The following is a 13,717-nucleotide window of genomic DNA, read 5'->3' as shown; positions in this document are numbered from 1 at the left end:
TTTCAAGTCGCTACCCAAGGAAATGGAAATATGTTGTGGAAATATTAAGGAAAATAGGGACATTTTAAACCATGACTTTGATGTTAAATAACTCCGTCGTTTATGTGAACGAGGTTATTGGCCATTATGTTACATCCAAGATTTGTTATGTCATTGTTTGTGTCATCTTTCATTTCCTTCTTTAAAATTCCTATTTGTTGAGTTGTTTAAGTTAGTGCCTTTGTCTTATTTGCATTGACAAACATGTGAGACTAGTAAACATTGTAGAGCTTCGTTTCCGCCAAATAATTAATGAACTGATTTTCCTTTTCAAATTTCCTCTCTGACAAACATCTAGTGTTGCTAAAGGGGGACACAAATAATTCATCAGTCTCATCAATGGTTTTTCCATGTATACTTGGATTTATTTATTTTTCTTGAGATTAAGTGCCGAAAACAATACAAGACTTCTAATAGATGATCTTCACTCAATTTCATGTAGAAATTTGAATATTTTATTCTGACAGTGCATGTGGATATTTTAGAGATGATGTGAATTAGGTTTTTTACTAATAATAGCACTATCCTACCTTGGAACACATTAACAAAATGGTGTTGCAGAAAGAATAGATATGTCATTGAAGTTTTTTGAGGTCTTCTATTACATTTGCTTGTGCCAAAGTGCTTTCGGGGAGACACAATTCTTACTACTGCATATTTAATTAACCAGATGTTGAGTTGGATTTTGCGATTTAGGGCTCTATGTCAACTCTTCTTCCCTTGCAGTGTTTTAAAAGCGCAAGGCGCAAAAAAGGCACAAAGGCTATTTTGCGCCCGAGGCACAAGGCGCAAGGCGAGGTGCGCGCCTTTTTGAGGCAAGGTGCACAATTTAAAAAATGTAAAAAATTCAAAAAGAAATGCAAAAAATTTCAAGAAAAATAAAAAATTATAAAACATAATAATAATAAAAATATTAACTTAAGTTTTAAAATAAATGTTTTAAAAAACCTATTATCTAAAATTAAAATACATAAATATAATTTGTAAAGCATATTCAAATGAGAATTTAAAAATGAAATCAAACATATAAAACATTTTCAAGCATATAAAACCCACAATCTCTTTTTTTTTCTCTCAATTGCATCAAGTAGCTAATGTGATATATTACATTCCTAATTCTACGAGCCATCTTTGTGCCATGGCCCTCAAGGCCTACCCAAACAAGTCCATGTTAGGGTCTTAAATTCTTAGATTTCACACAAAAAATACTAATTTTATAGTTTAAATTGCTTTTAAGAAGATATTTTATTAAGATGAATGAATGGACAACATTACCAAATAGGGGTTCTTGAAGGAAAAAGTGACAAATTTTCAAAAGGCGCACGCCTGGGCTAAGGCGCAATGTGCACTAGGCGCACGTCTAGGCGCACTAGGCGTGCACCTTTTGAATGGCCTACACCTAGGACCTGGGCGAGGCGCCTTGCCTGAGTGCCTAGGCGTGCCTTTTAAATCATTGTTCCCTTGGTCTCCCTTATTCTCGATTCCTCTTTAGACTTTTGGGTGTAGTTATGTTCATAACTTGTTCCTTTCTCATGGTCCTATCTCCCAACGTGTCTATATATTCATGGGTGTTTTTTTCTTGGAGTCTCAACCATTCTTCCTTGTTTATCCCTAGAGGGAGAAGGAAAATGAACTTGAGGAGAGGGAGAGCAAATTCAGGTTCCCTTACCCATTCCTGCACTTACTCCATTATGTCTACTCCTGTTACACTTGGTGCCAGAAAGACTAGTATACACCTCCAAGTATGGATCAACCAGAAGTTGTGCTACTTGAACCGATGGGATCTCATGATGCAGAACTGAAGAGTAGTCCGTGTTCCACTCAGCCACGTATTACACCTTGTGACCTTGATGTTTTCATTGCCCTGGGTAAAGGTATCCAAACATGTACTACCAAGTATTCTGATGCTAATTATACCACTTTTGACCAACTTTCTCCTTTCTGTACTTATCTTTCTACCATTTCTAGTGTTTCTATCACTGTAAGTGTTGTATATGCTTTGTATTCACCTGAATTGAAAAGGGACATGTTGGAGGAGATTGATGCCCAATGTAAGAATGATACACGGGACTTAGTGGATCTTTCCGAAGGGAAAGAGACTATTGGGTGTAGTGGTTTGAAAGGCGTTCCTAGGTGCACGGGTGAGGCACATTTTAAGGTATGTGCCTTGCCTAGGCAGCAGGAGTAGCACTTTCAAAAGGCGTGTACCTGGTGTGCCTTGCGCTTCAGCCTAGGCATGCACCTTTTTATTTTTTGTGCTTTTTGTTCTTTTTTGAACCTAGTGGCTGGGCTAGTTGCTTCGCTCTCCACTCGCTCACCAAAGCTCTAAGAACCCCTTATATGCTAATTTATTCATTAATTTATCCTAATAAAATATAAGGTAATTAAAATTATAAAATCGTATTTTTATTTTTTAGTGTAGGAATTAAGAATTTAAGACCCTAACATGGACTTATAGAATCAGGAATGCAAAATGTTTTACATCACACTAAAGAGATTGATGGTTTTGCATGCTTGAATATCCTTTATATGTTTGATTTTATTTTTAAAATTTCATTTGCACATGTTTTACATGTTATGTTTATGTATTTTAATTTTAAGTTTATGTTTTTAATTAATAATGTTTGATATACTTGTTTTTATTTTTTTCTGCATTTTTTTTTGCCCCTGTTTTGCATTTTTTTGTCCTTCTTCAAAAAGGTGCATGCTTTACCTTGCGCCTTGGGCACAAATTGCCCCTTGTGCTTTTAAAATACTTGTTGGGTGTAAGTGGGTGTTTTTTGTGAAGTATTGGACTGATGGGCAAGCGAAGAGATGTAAAGCCAAGTTGGTAAACAAGGGCTACTCCTAGACATTTGAGTTAATTAAATTGGAACATTTGCCCCCATTGCTAAGATGATCTATATGGGTCCTCATCTCTCAAGTTTCTAATTTTGGTTGGCGCCCTCACCATTTAGATATAAGGAATGCTTTTCTCAATGGGGACTTGGAAGAAGTGTATATGATTCAGCCTCTAGGCTTCCATGGCAAAGAGAATGAAGGATTTCAGCAGTTCAACTTTGGGCATGGTTTGACAAGTTTAATTGTGTAGTTCAGCAAATGGGATTTAAGCATTGCCATGTTGACCATAGTCTCTTTGTTAAGAGAGATGGAGATACAAGTAGAAATCACTGATTGCAGATTTAGTTGAATTTCTTGTGAAGGGAAAGAGGAGGAAGATGAAGATTTCAGCAGTAGAAAAGAAAAGAGGAGGAGAAAAGAGTAGGAAGTCAACTAGGATTCTTAGATAAACCCTAGCCGCCAACCCTTCATTATAATAATTTATACTTAACTTAAAGGATGAGATATTACAAGGATGCCATTAGTAGGGCGGCTACTAATGTAGCTGAACAGTCACAACTTAAAAACATAAACTAATGGGCCTAAAGCCCAACAACTTCCTAACTAAATAATTTAAAATAAGAATAAAAACAACTAGGCCCAACTCAACACTCCCCCTCAAGTTGGGAGTAAATGTCACACATTCCCAACTTGCGTAGATCATGCTCCAGCTTGTTCTTTGCAACACCTTTTGTGAGAACATCAGCGAGTTGCAGATTAGAAGCAATGTATGGAAGACAAACTTCTCCAGAAGTCAATCTTTCTCTGATAAAATGTCTATCCACTTCCAATGTGCTTATTTCGGTCATGCTGGACTGGGTTATGGGCAATGTTAATTGCTGCCTGGTTATCACAATACAACATCATAGGTTCTTCTGCCTGTTCACCAATTTCTTCTAATAGGGAACGGTTCCAGAGAAGTTCTGAAACTCCACATGCCATGGCCCTGTATTTAGCTTCAATACTTCATCTTGCCACCACTGTTTGTTTCTTACTCTTCCACGAGACAAGGTTACCCCCAACAAGGGTGCACACTCTTGAAGTTGATCTCCTATCATCAAGGCATCCTGTCCAATCTGCATATGTATAAGCCTCTAGTTTCAACTGTCCATGACCAGTAAACAATATACCTCTGCACGGGTGTCCCTTCAGATAAGCAAGAATCATGTCAACTGCCTCCCAATGCTGGACTCGTGGAGCATGTGTGCATCGACTTACCACACTTAGTGCATAAGAAATGTCTGGTCTTGTCATACACAAGTATAGCGGCCGACCCACAAGTCTCTGATATCTCCCAATGTTCCTTATTTGCTCACCTTTTGATGCATTGATTCTATGGTTTTGATCAATAGGGGTACTGATTGCCTTCGTTCCAAGCTTCCTTGTCTCTTGAAGAAGATCGAAGACATACTTTGAGAGATAAAAATTTCATGTTTCGATCATGCAACTTCAATGCCTAAGAAGTATCTTAGTTCTCCAAGATCCTTAATTTCAAATTCTTTATGTAGATTCCTTTTTAGACAATTAATCTCACTTAGGTCATTCCCCGTGACAACAATATCATCCACATAAACAATTAGGACTGACACCAAAGATCTCCTTCGCTTCACAAACAAGGTATGATCAGATTGAGTCTGAGTGTAGCCAAAAGCAATTAAGGCCTTTCTGAATCTATCAAACCATGCTTTGGGAGATTGTTTCAAGCCATAAAGTGACTTCTTAAGCTTGCATACCTTTCCCTTTTCAACATCATTATAGAAGCCAGCAAGAAGATCCATAGACACTTCCTCTTGCAGGTCCCCATTTAGGAAAGCTTTCTTCACATCAAGTTGAAACAAGGGCCAATAGTATGAGGCATCAAGAGAAAGAAGTATCCAAACAGATGTCATCTTTGCAACTGGTGCAAAGGTATCTAAGTAATCAATGCCATTGGTCTGTGTGTACCCTTTTGCAACAAGTCTTGCCTTGTGCCTTTCTATACTTCCATCTGCCTTATATTTTACCATGTAAATCCATCTGCATCCAATTGTCTCCTTTACCTTTTGTAGATCCACAATGTCCCATGTCTGATTCTTAATCAAAGCTGCCATCTCTTCCTGCATAGTTGTCTTCCACTCAGGTTTGGAGAGAGCCTCACTAACACCCTTGGGTATAGACACAACATCAAGGGAGGAAAGAAAGGCACGGTAGGAAGGAGAAAGTCCACTGTAGTATAAGTACTGTGAAATACAATGAGCAGTACACTTTCTCTTCCCTTTTCTGAGAGCAATAGGAAGATCGAGGTTATCTGTAATAGGATTAGTAGAATCAATGGGAACTGAAGCAGTAGCAGGACCAAGAGGAATACCTGAATCCATGTTAGCTGAATCTGGAGTCTCCAAGGAACAGACAGGAAGTGATGTGAGTTTTGCTGTAGTGGAATCAACCTCCTTGTGAAGTCTCTATCGTAAGTAATGCTGAGAAGTAGGACGCAAAGGAGGTGGTAAGGTATGTGACACAGGAGGTGGTAAGATAGGTGACATAGGAGGGTCAAGCACAGGAGTAGACACAGGAGGTGGTAAGATAGGTGACACAGGAGGGTCAAGCACAGGAGTAGACATAGGGACTGAAACTGGGAGAGGAATAGACTACTGACTCACTTCCCCAAAACACTCCCCCTGAGAAGGATTCTTTGAGAAGTATGTGGATTCAAAAAAGGTGACATCCATGGTAACATACCATCTCCCAGAGACTGGATCATAGCAGTAGTACCCTTTCTGATTTTCTGCATATCCAAGGAAGACACATTTCTTTGCCTTGGGATCAAGCTTTGAGCGGTGAGGACCAGGATATGTGCAAAGCAGACACACCCAAACGCCCTAAGAGGAATATGAAACATCTCCCCCCTCAGGAAAAAAAAAGACTGAATGGGGTGTTGAGTCCAAGTATACGAGAGGGCACCTTGTTAATCAGATATACTGCTGTGAGAACTGCATCACCCCAAAACCGAATTGGAACTGTAGATGTGATCATCATGCTTCTCACAATCTCAACAATGTGTCTGTTCTTCCTTTCTCCAACACCATTCTGATGTGGATTGTAGGGACAACTGCTCTGATGGACAACACCATATTCTAACAGATATGAGGCAAGGTGTTTTTCAAAATATTCCCTGGCATTGTTTGATCTGAACACCTTTATTCCTGTTCCAAACTATGTTAGTACCATCTGATGAAATTGCCTCATCGAGGATGGTACTTCATCGTGGGATCTCATCAGGTAAATCCAAGAGTATCGTGAGAAATGATCCACAAATAAGAGAAAATATCGATAACTTCTCATAGAAGGAACATGGTAAGGTCCCCACACATCAGAATGAATAACATCAAAAGAAGAACTCCTTTTATTACTAGGTTTAAATGAATGTCTACAATGCTTTCCAAGTTGACAACCTTCACACTCTAGACTTGACAAACAACAGACTCAAAAAGTTTTTAAAACAAAAGACTCAAAGAAGAAAAAGGTAAATGACCCAAACAATTATGCCAAAGCATAATTTGACCCACAGATCCTGACTCACTATCCTTGTCGACATGATGACTTTGACGAGGAGGAAGCACATCCAGGAGGTAGATCCCATTCACTTCACGACCACTCCCAATCGTCCTCTTTGAATCTAGATCCTGCAAAATACAATGACTAGGAGAAAAAATTACTGAGCAGTTCAAGTTCTTAATCAAACTACTAATAGATAACAAATTAGTGTTCAATCTGGGGACATGAAGGAGAGAGGGTAGAGAAATAGAACCACTAATCTTGACAGATCCCTTCCCAGCAATGGGAACATGGGATCCATCAGCTGTGGAGACCCTATCTCTGCCTAAACAAAGCTGGTAAGAAGAAAAAAATAGTAGAGTTGTGAGTCATGTGCTTTGAGGCTCCAAAATCTATAATCCATGGAAGTCCCTCCTTGCCCGAAGTAGAAACATAATTTGCAGTGACGTGTGAATTACCTGTGTGAGCAAAGGAAGTAGAGTGGACTCCACTAGTACCACCTGTACCTTGTTGTCCGCTTGCTGCTGTACTGGAACTGCCTGTATTCAGTTGGTTCAGAAGTTGCCCATACCTCTCAAGTTCGGCCCTTACTTCAGCAGTTGTAATAGACTCCAGAGTAGCTATTAGTAGGAGGGGCCGGAATGTCACAAGTAACTACCATGTGAGCATTTCCCTTCTTATTTTTCAGTCTAGTCGGCACAAGATGTGGGTGAAGTTTCCAGCAAGTATCTCGTGTCTTACAGTAGTCACAGATCAAATCTCTTTTATCTTCCTTCTTGATTTCATTGCCACCCCGATCTCCACTTTGTTTAGGTTTCACAATACTCACCATGGTAGACTGATTAGAAACAAGATTTTTCATCATCACATCTCTCTTGCTCTCCTCCCCTGACACAAAGGCATATGCCTGGGAGAGGGTAACACTGTCCCTAGAAAGAAGATGCTGTCTTGAAATATCATACTCAAGATTAAGGCCAACAAGAAATTCAAACACCCTTTACTTCTCTAGATGTTTCTGATAGGTAGCTGCATCCTTAGTAGTTTCCCAAGCAAATGTCTCTAAATGGTCAATCTCTTGCCATGGGGTTTTAAGGGCTAAAAAATAGGCTGCAACAGGTCTATCTCCTTGTCTCCTAGAAATAATATGATTTCTCAACTGATAAGCCCTAGCAACATTCTCCCTCTGTGAATAGCTTTCTACAACCCCATCCCATATTTCCTTAGTTGTATTTGCCCATAAAAATTTTTTACTTATATGGGGCAACATGGAATTACGCAACCAAGTCATCACCATACAATTCTCCTGTATCCACCGAGAGTTGCTACTTTTGGGTTTCACTTCTTCACCAGTGATATACCCTAATTTCCCACGAGCACTAATGGCCATCTTTGCAGATTGTGACCATTCTAATTTGCACCATCCAACCTAACTGTAGTAATGGTCCCAGCCCCGAAAAGGTCTCCAACACCTCCTTCCACTGGTCCAATTTCACTCCCGGGCTTTTTTTCAACTCCGTGACCCTCCATGCTTCTCAAAATGTGTAAAGAAAATAACTGAAATATGCAAGAAGATCAAACGAAACATTTCTAGAACCAACAACACGTTTCTGGTGTCCTAGACTGTCTTCCCACAAAAGATTCCTTTTCTGCGGGACATGAGAAGAGAGAAAAGAGGCAACCACTCTCTCTAGAAGCCTCCAAATCAGGCAGGACTTGAACCGCCCCTTACAGAAAACTGCAAGGAACCCTAAAAAATTAGGGCCCCACTTTCTAGGTCAAATTTGAAGATTCCAACAAAAACAAGATTCTTCCCCTTTCTCCAGTTTTTCCTGATTTTGATGAGAATCCTTAGACTAGCTACAAGGCAAACAGATCCACCAAAAAATCCAAAAAATGGGCTTACCTGAGATCTTCGATCAGCCTCTTAAATCACCATACAATCGGCCGATCTAGGGCTGCGTGAGAAAACAACTCAAGGAACCTTCGACCTGCTCTGATACCAAGTAGAAATCACTGATTGCAGATTTAGTTGATTTTCTTGTGAAGGGAAAGAGGAGGAAGATGAAGATTTCAGCAGTAGAGAAGAAAAGAGGAGGAAGTCAACCAAGATTCTTAGATAAAGCCTAGCTGCCAACCCCTCATTATAATTTATACTTAACTTAACAGATGAGATATTATAAGGATGCCCTTAGTAGGGCGGCTACTATTGTAGCTGAACAGTCACAACTTAAAAACATAAACTAATGGGCCTAAAGCCCAACAACTTCCTAACTAAATAACTTAAAATAAGAATAAAAACAACTAGGCCCAACTCAACAATACAATAACAGCCTTGATTGTTCAAGTGGATGACACTGTCAGCATTGGCAATTGGGAATCGAAGATCCAAAAGTTGAAGGAGTTTCTAGGGCTATTGTTTGAAGTTAAAGACCTAGGCCCATTGAAATACTTTCTAGGGATTGAAGTTGCCAAATCCAATAAAGGGCCTCATTTTTTTTTATCAATAGCAATTTCATTAATTCACCAAAGAAGTTACATAAGGAAGACAAACACACTTATTTTCCAAGTACAATCAAGAAAACAAAAGAATAGGTAGAGACAAAAAGTTACAACTTAGCCCAAAACATTGAATCTCTTTTTGCCCCTTGTTTAGCTAAACCATCAGCTAGAGGATTGGTTGATCTTTTGACCCAACACATTTTAACTTCCATCTCCCGCACCAGCCATTTAAATTTCCTCCTTTGTTGTCTGCATTCAGCCACCCTATCACCACTTCCGAATCCCCTTCAATTAAGAGTTTTCTCATGTTCATCTCCTTGGCTTTCTGGACTCCTTCCATAACTGCAAAGATCTCAGCTCTAAGGGAGTCACCCACTCCAATTGGGCCTGAGAACAAGGCAAAAACGACCCCATTCTTATCCCTAAAGACACCCTCAATCCCTGATTGTCCAGGGTTCCCTCTACCACTCCCATCAAAATTTAATTTCATGAACCCAATAGGTGGAGGTGTCCAAGACACATTCATTACCGACTTGGTCTGTATGCATTTTGCTATTTCACCCCACTTCCTCAACATGTCATCCACTGTGTAACCTGTGAATAGTTCCAAAGATTTCAGCCACTATACATCCTTAAAATGAATGATAGCCTTTAGTTCTTCCACCCCTCTCTCAGCATATGAGAATATCCTGAAGTTTCTTTCTTCCCATATTGTCCAACATACTGCAGCCCTCAGACCTCTCCACATAATCCTTCCCCTTTTCCTACACCACCTGAAGACAAAAGGAGAAAAAAGGCCCTGCAGATCTGATGGAGGGTTCCATCTACACTCAAAGAGGGAAAAAGCCCATTCCCAAATTGACCTCGCAAAATGGCAAGATACCAGTAGGTGAAAACTAGTTTCCCCATCCGCTTTACATAGAACCCACCAGTGGGGTGACAAGCAAGTATTGGGTTGCTTCTTTTGGAGTAGATCACCAGTCTTTCCAGATAGGCTTCCCAACAAAAGCTACCAACCCTAGGAGGGATTTCTCTACACCAAACCTCATCAACAGGGAAACGGGGTTACAGGACTGGTGGACTGGCTTAGGACTTTGAAAAGGGAAGCACAAGAAAAGAAGCCAGCGGGTGTTGGGGTCCAAATTCTAGAGTCCACCCTTGTGGGGTCTAAGGCAACGTTATCAAGAAGTTCAAGAAGGCTCGAAATATTAGCAAAGTTTGAATCCCTCAAGGCCCTTCTAAGACCCAAATTCCACCCAAGCCCATAATTGGAAGAGGACGGGGTAATGAAGGATGAAACCGGCTCATTTTTAAGATCAAATAGAGCATACAAAGAAGGAAACTGATCCCTTAGAGGGGCATTCCCCACCCAAGTTTGTTCCCAGAATTTTATGGAGTTACCAGAATTCAGATCATACCTGATATTAGGGGAGAATACTGGATGCAGATCGTGAATGGCTTTCCAAGGAGAAAAGCTTGTGGTCCTAGCTTTGATTCTAGCATCCCAACCATTGTGCTCCAGCCCATGTATACTTGCCACTATTCTAGCCCATAGCTTCTCCTTCTCCAAGGGGAACCTCCACAACCACTTCCCTAGAAGAGCCATATTCCTTCTTCTAACATTCCCGAGCCCCATACCACCACAAATTTTACTCCTGGACATTACCTCCCAGTTGACTCTATGATCCCTCTTCTCCTCTCCTAGCTCCCACAAGAAATCTCTCATCAACTTCTCCAACCTATTAGATACCTTCACTGGGATTTTGAACACAAACAAGAAGTAGATGGGTAAATTAGCAAGCATGGCCTTAATTAGTGTAACTCTTCCACCAAGAGAGAGGTAATTCTTTTTCCAAGAGACCAATCTTTTTTCAAACCTTTCCACCACCGGGTTCCAAAAGCTCTCCCTCAGGTTGTCACCTAATGGTAACCCTAAGTAATTCAATGGTCACCCTAACACTTCACACCCCAACACTTCTGCACTCTCCCCGATCTCTCCCTCTTCCATATTCACCCCCGCTACACAACTTTTCCCAAAGTTCACCTTCAAGTTAGACATTTTCTCAAACAGTTGTATCACCAACTTCAAGTTCTTGATAAAGCTCACATTGCCACATTCACAGAACATAATTGTGTCATCAGCAAAAAGTGAGTGAGTGAGGGGGGTTTCCGTCCTCCCGACTCTCCAACCTCTAATGAGACCCCTTGAGTCTGCTCTATGAATTAATTTCCCCAGGACCTCTGCAATTAGTATGAATAAGAAAGGAGAAAGAGGGTCTCCTTGTCTTATACCCCTACTGGCTGGAAAGAACTCTACCACTGTCCCATTCACTAGCACTGAATAATGACAATTCCGGACACAACCCATGATCCAATTGCACCATCTAACACCAAACCCAAATTTGATCAAAACTTTCCTCAAAAATTCCCAGTCCACCAAGTCATAAGCCTTTTCCAAGTCCAACTTACATACTAGATCTTCTTCAAGACATTGGAAAGCTGGAAGCAAACCATCCATTACTCCTATTGAGGCTAATCACAGTTTTGGGGACAACAAGGGTGAGATTCTCCCTAATGCTAAGCAGTTTCAGAAACTTGTTGGTAGGTTCCTATACTTACCTATAACTAGGCCTACATTGCCTATGTTGTGGAAGTTCTTAGCTAGTATATGCATGCTCTAAGGACTATACATCTTTTTGCAGCTGAATGTGTGCTCAAATTTCTAAATAAACATCCTGGACGAGACATCTTGTTTTCTAAACATGGATATTTAAGAGTGGAGGCCTATATAGATGCAGATTGGGCTAGATCCATTGATGATATGGGGTCCACTGGTAGTTATTGTACCTTTGTTGGAGGCAGTGTTTTAAAAGGCTTGGGAGGTGTGTGTCTCCAAGCGAGGCATCCCCCAAACACCTTGAGGCATATGCCAGAGGTGTTGATGCCTTTGAGGCATATGCCTTCTGCATGTGGTGTGCTAGAGGTGTATGCCTCATGGACCTCACAGAGCCCTCCTTTCAGCTAGTGTTATGCATCTTCATTCTTAATATAAAACATCTTTATCAAAAAAAGTCCTCCCCCTTCTCTATCTTCCTCATCCCCCTCCTTTTAAGGAGGCTTAGGCCTCCTTGTGTTTGGGAGGCTTATGTCTCTGTTCTGGACTACACCTCATGCCTCTAGGTAGTGGAATGCCTCGTGTCATGCCTTTGCATTATAAAACTTTGGTTGGAGGAAACTTGGTGATGTGGAAGAGTAAGTAAACAGTGGTGGACCAGTTTAGTGCTGAGGCTGAATACCATGGCTCATGGAGTTGCTGAAATGTTTTGGCAAAAGAATATTCATGCAGAGTTGGAATTTCTTTCTTTCTTGGGGATGGTTGTTTTAGAAGAAATTACATTCATGAAATACTAAAATTATAGGGATAATTCTTGAATTGTGTTATGATAATTGGTTATTAAGTTGAGTTCTTATTTACTGTGTAGAGTATCATAATTGGGTCTACTTATGAAGGCCCATAATTATCAATGGATATCACACTAAATAGAATGTAATGGTATATGAATAGAAGCCATATAACAAAAGAAGACTGTAGGAGAAAAGGACTCATAGGCCAAGATATAGTTATGAATAGAAAAATAGAGATATTGCAAGATGGGAAGAGAACTTTATTCTTCTCTTACTTGGGACAAACTAAAATTATCATAGATTAGTAATGTAAAGACAATTACAAGTAATGTGTACTTTTGAGGCTGCACCTAGCGCCTCTTTGTGGGTTGTTTTGAGGCTGCAAGTAATGTAATATCAATTGTAATATGTTTGGGTTGTTTTAAGGCTGCAACTTGCGCATCTTTGTGGGAAGATAACAATGTGTATACTAATTGATCTTTAATAGAATTTCTAGTATTTATCAAAAAAAGATTTGTGATATGGATCCCAAGCTCACTTAGTAGATATATTATCCACATAAACTCACATGTGGTATAAGCCATAGTTCTATACTTTTGCACCTTTAGCAGCCACCACTTTGCTTCTTATTCTTCCATGTCATCAAATTACCTCCTGAGAATGTGCGACAAACAAACAACCAATTGGTAATCATCTATTAATGATGACTGAACCCAGTCTACATTGGTATTGCTTCTCACTTCAAGTCCATTCTTGTAGGTTCATGTTTTGGCCACTCTTGAAATCAACACCCTTATAACTGGTTCCAGTGAGGCACTTAAGGGTTTTGCATGAATTGGATCAATAGACTAATTACAAATTCAATAAGAGAGAAAGTCTCAAGGTAATCCACAACATATGTCTTTGTGTAGCTCAAGACTGCCATCAGGTAGGTATTTCACTTTATAGACCTACCTGCAACCAACAAAACACTTCTTAGGAGGAAGAGAAGTGAGATCCTATGTGTGGCTGAGATATGAGCATGGATTTTCTTTTTCTATAGCCTAGTTTCAACAGTAATGGATTTAGACATAGACACAGTAAATTAGAGACAAGGGAAATATGATCAAAAGAAACTGCTGATCTTCCTTGAGATTAATTGATTTGTGAAATTGTTTTTTTATATTGGTAGTTTCTATTGATCAATTTCTGCATTGTTTACAGGTTGTGAATTTGCATTATTTATCAGTGGATAGTATGACCAAGGTTCAAAATATCGATACGCCTGATACGCCAGTATGGGCGTATCGGGCGAATCAATACAGCGTTTCAGGCTTTTTTTATTTTTATTTTTGGCAACCGGTTCAGGGGGGCTGGTTTA

The 13,717-nt window shown here is 39.9% G+C and overlaps 1 protein-coding gene across 1 annotated transcript in view; it reads left to right on the top strand.

Moving 5' to 3' along the window:
• The window catches only part of LOC148874249 (transportin-1-like), an 87,953-nt gene that overhangs the window by 59,764 nt on the left and 14,472 nt on the right, over positions 1-13,717 (top strand). The gene's annotated exons all lie outside the window — the stretch shown is intronic.

The sequence above is a fragment of the Nelumbo lutea genome, chromosome 1 (assembly GCF_056320005.1).
Source record: "Nelumbo lutea isolate HS-2025 chromosome 1, American lotus-T2T, whole genome shotgun sequence".
NCBI lineage: Eukaryota > Viridiplantae > Streptophyta > Magnoliopsida > Proteales > Nelumbonaceae > Nelumbo > Nelumbo lutea.
The sequence above is the reverse complement of the archived record's forward strand: the minus strand, read 5'-3'. Positions and strand labels throughout refer to the sequence as shown.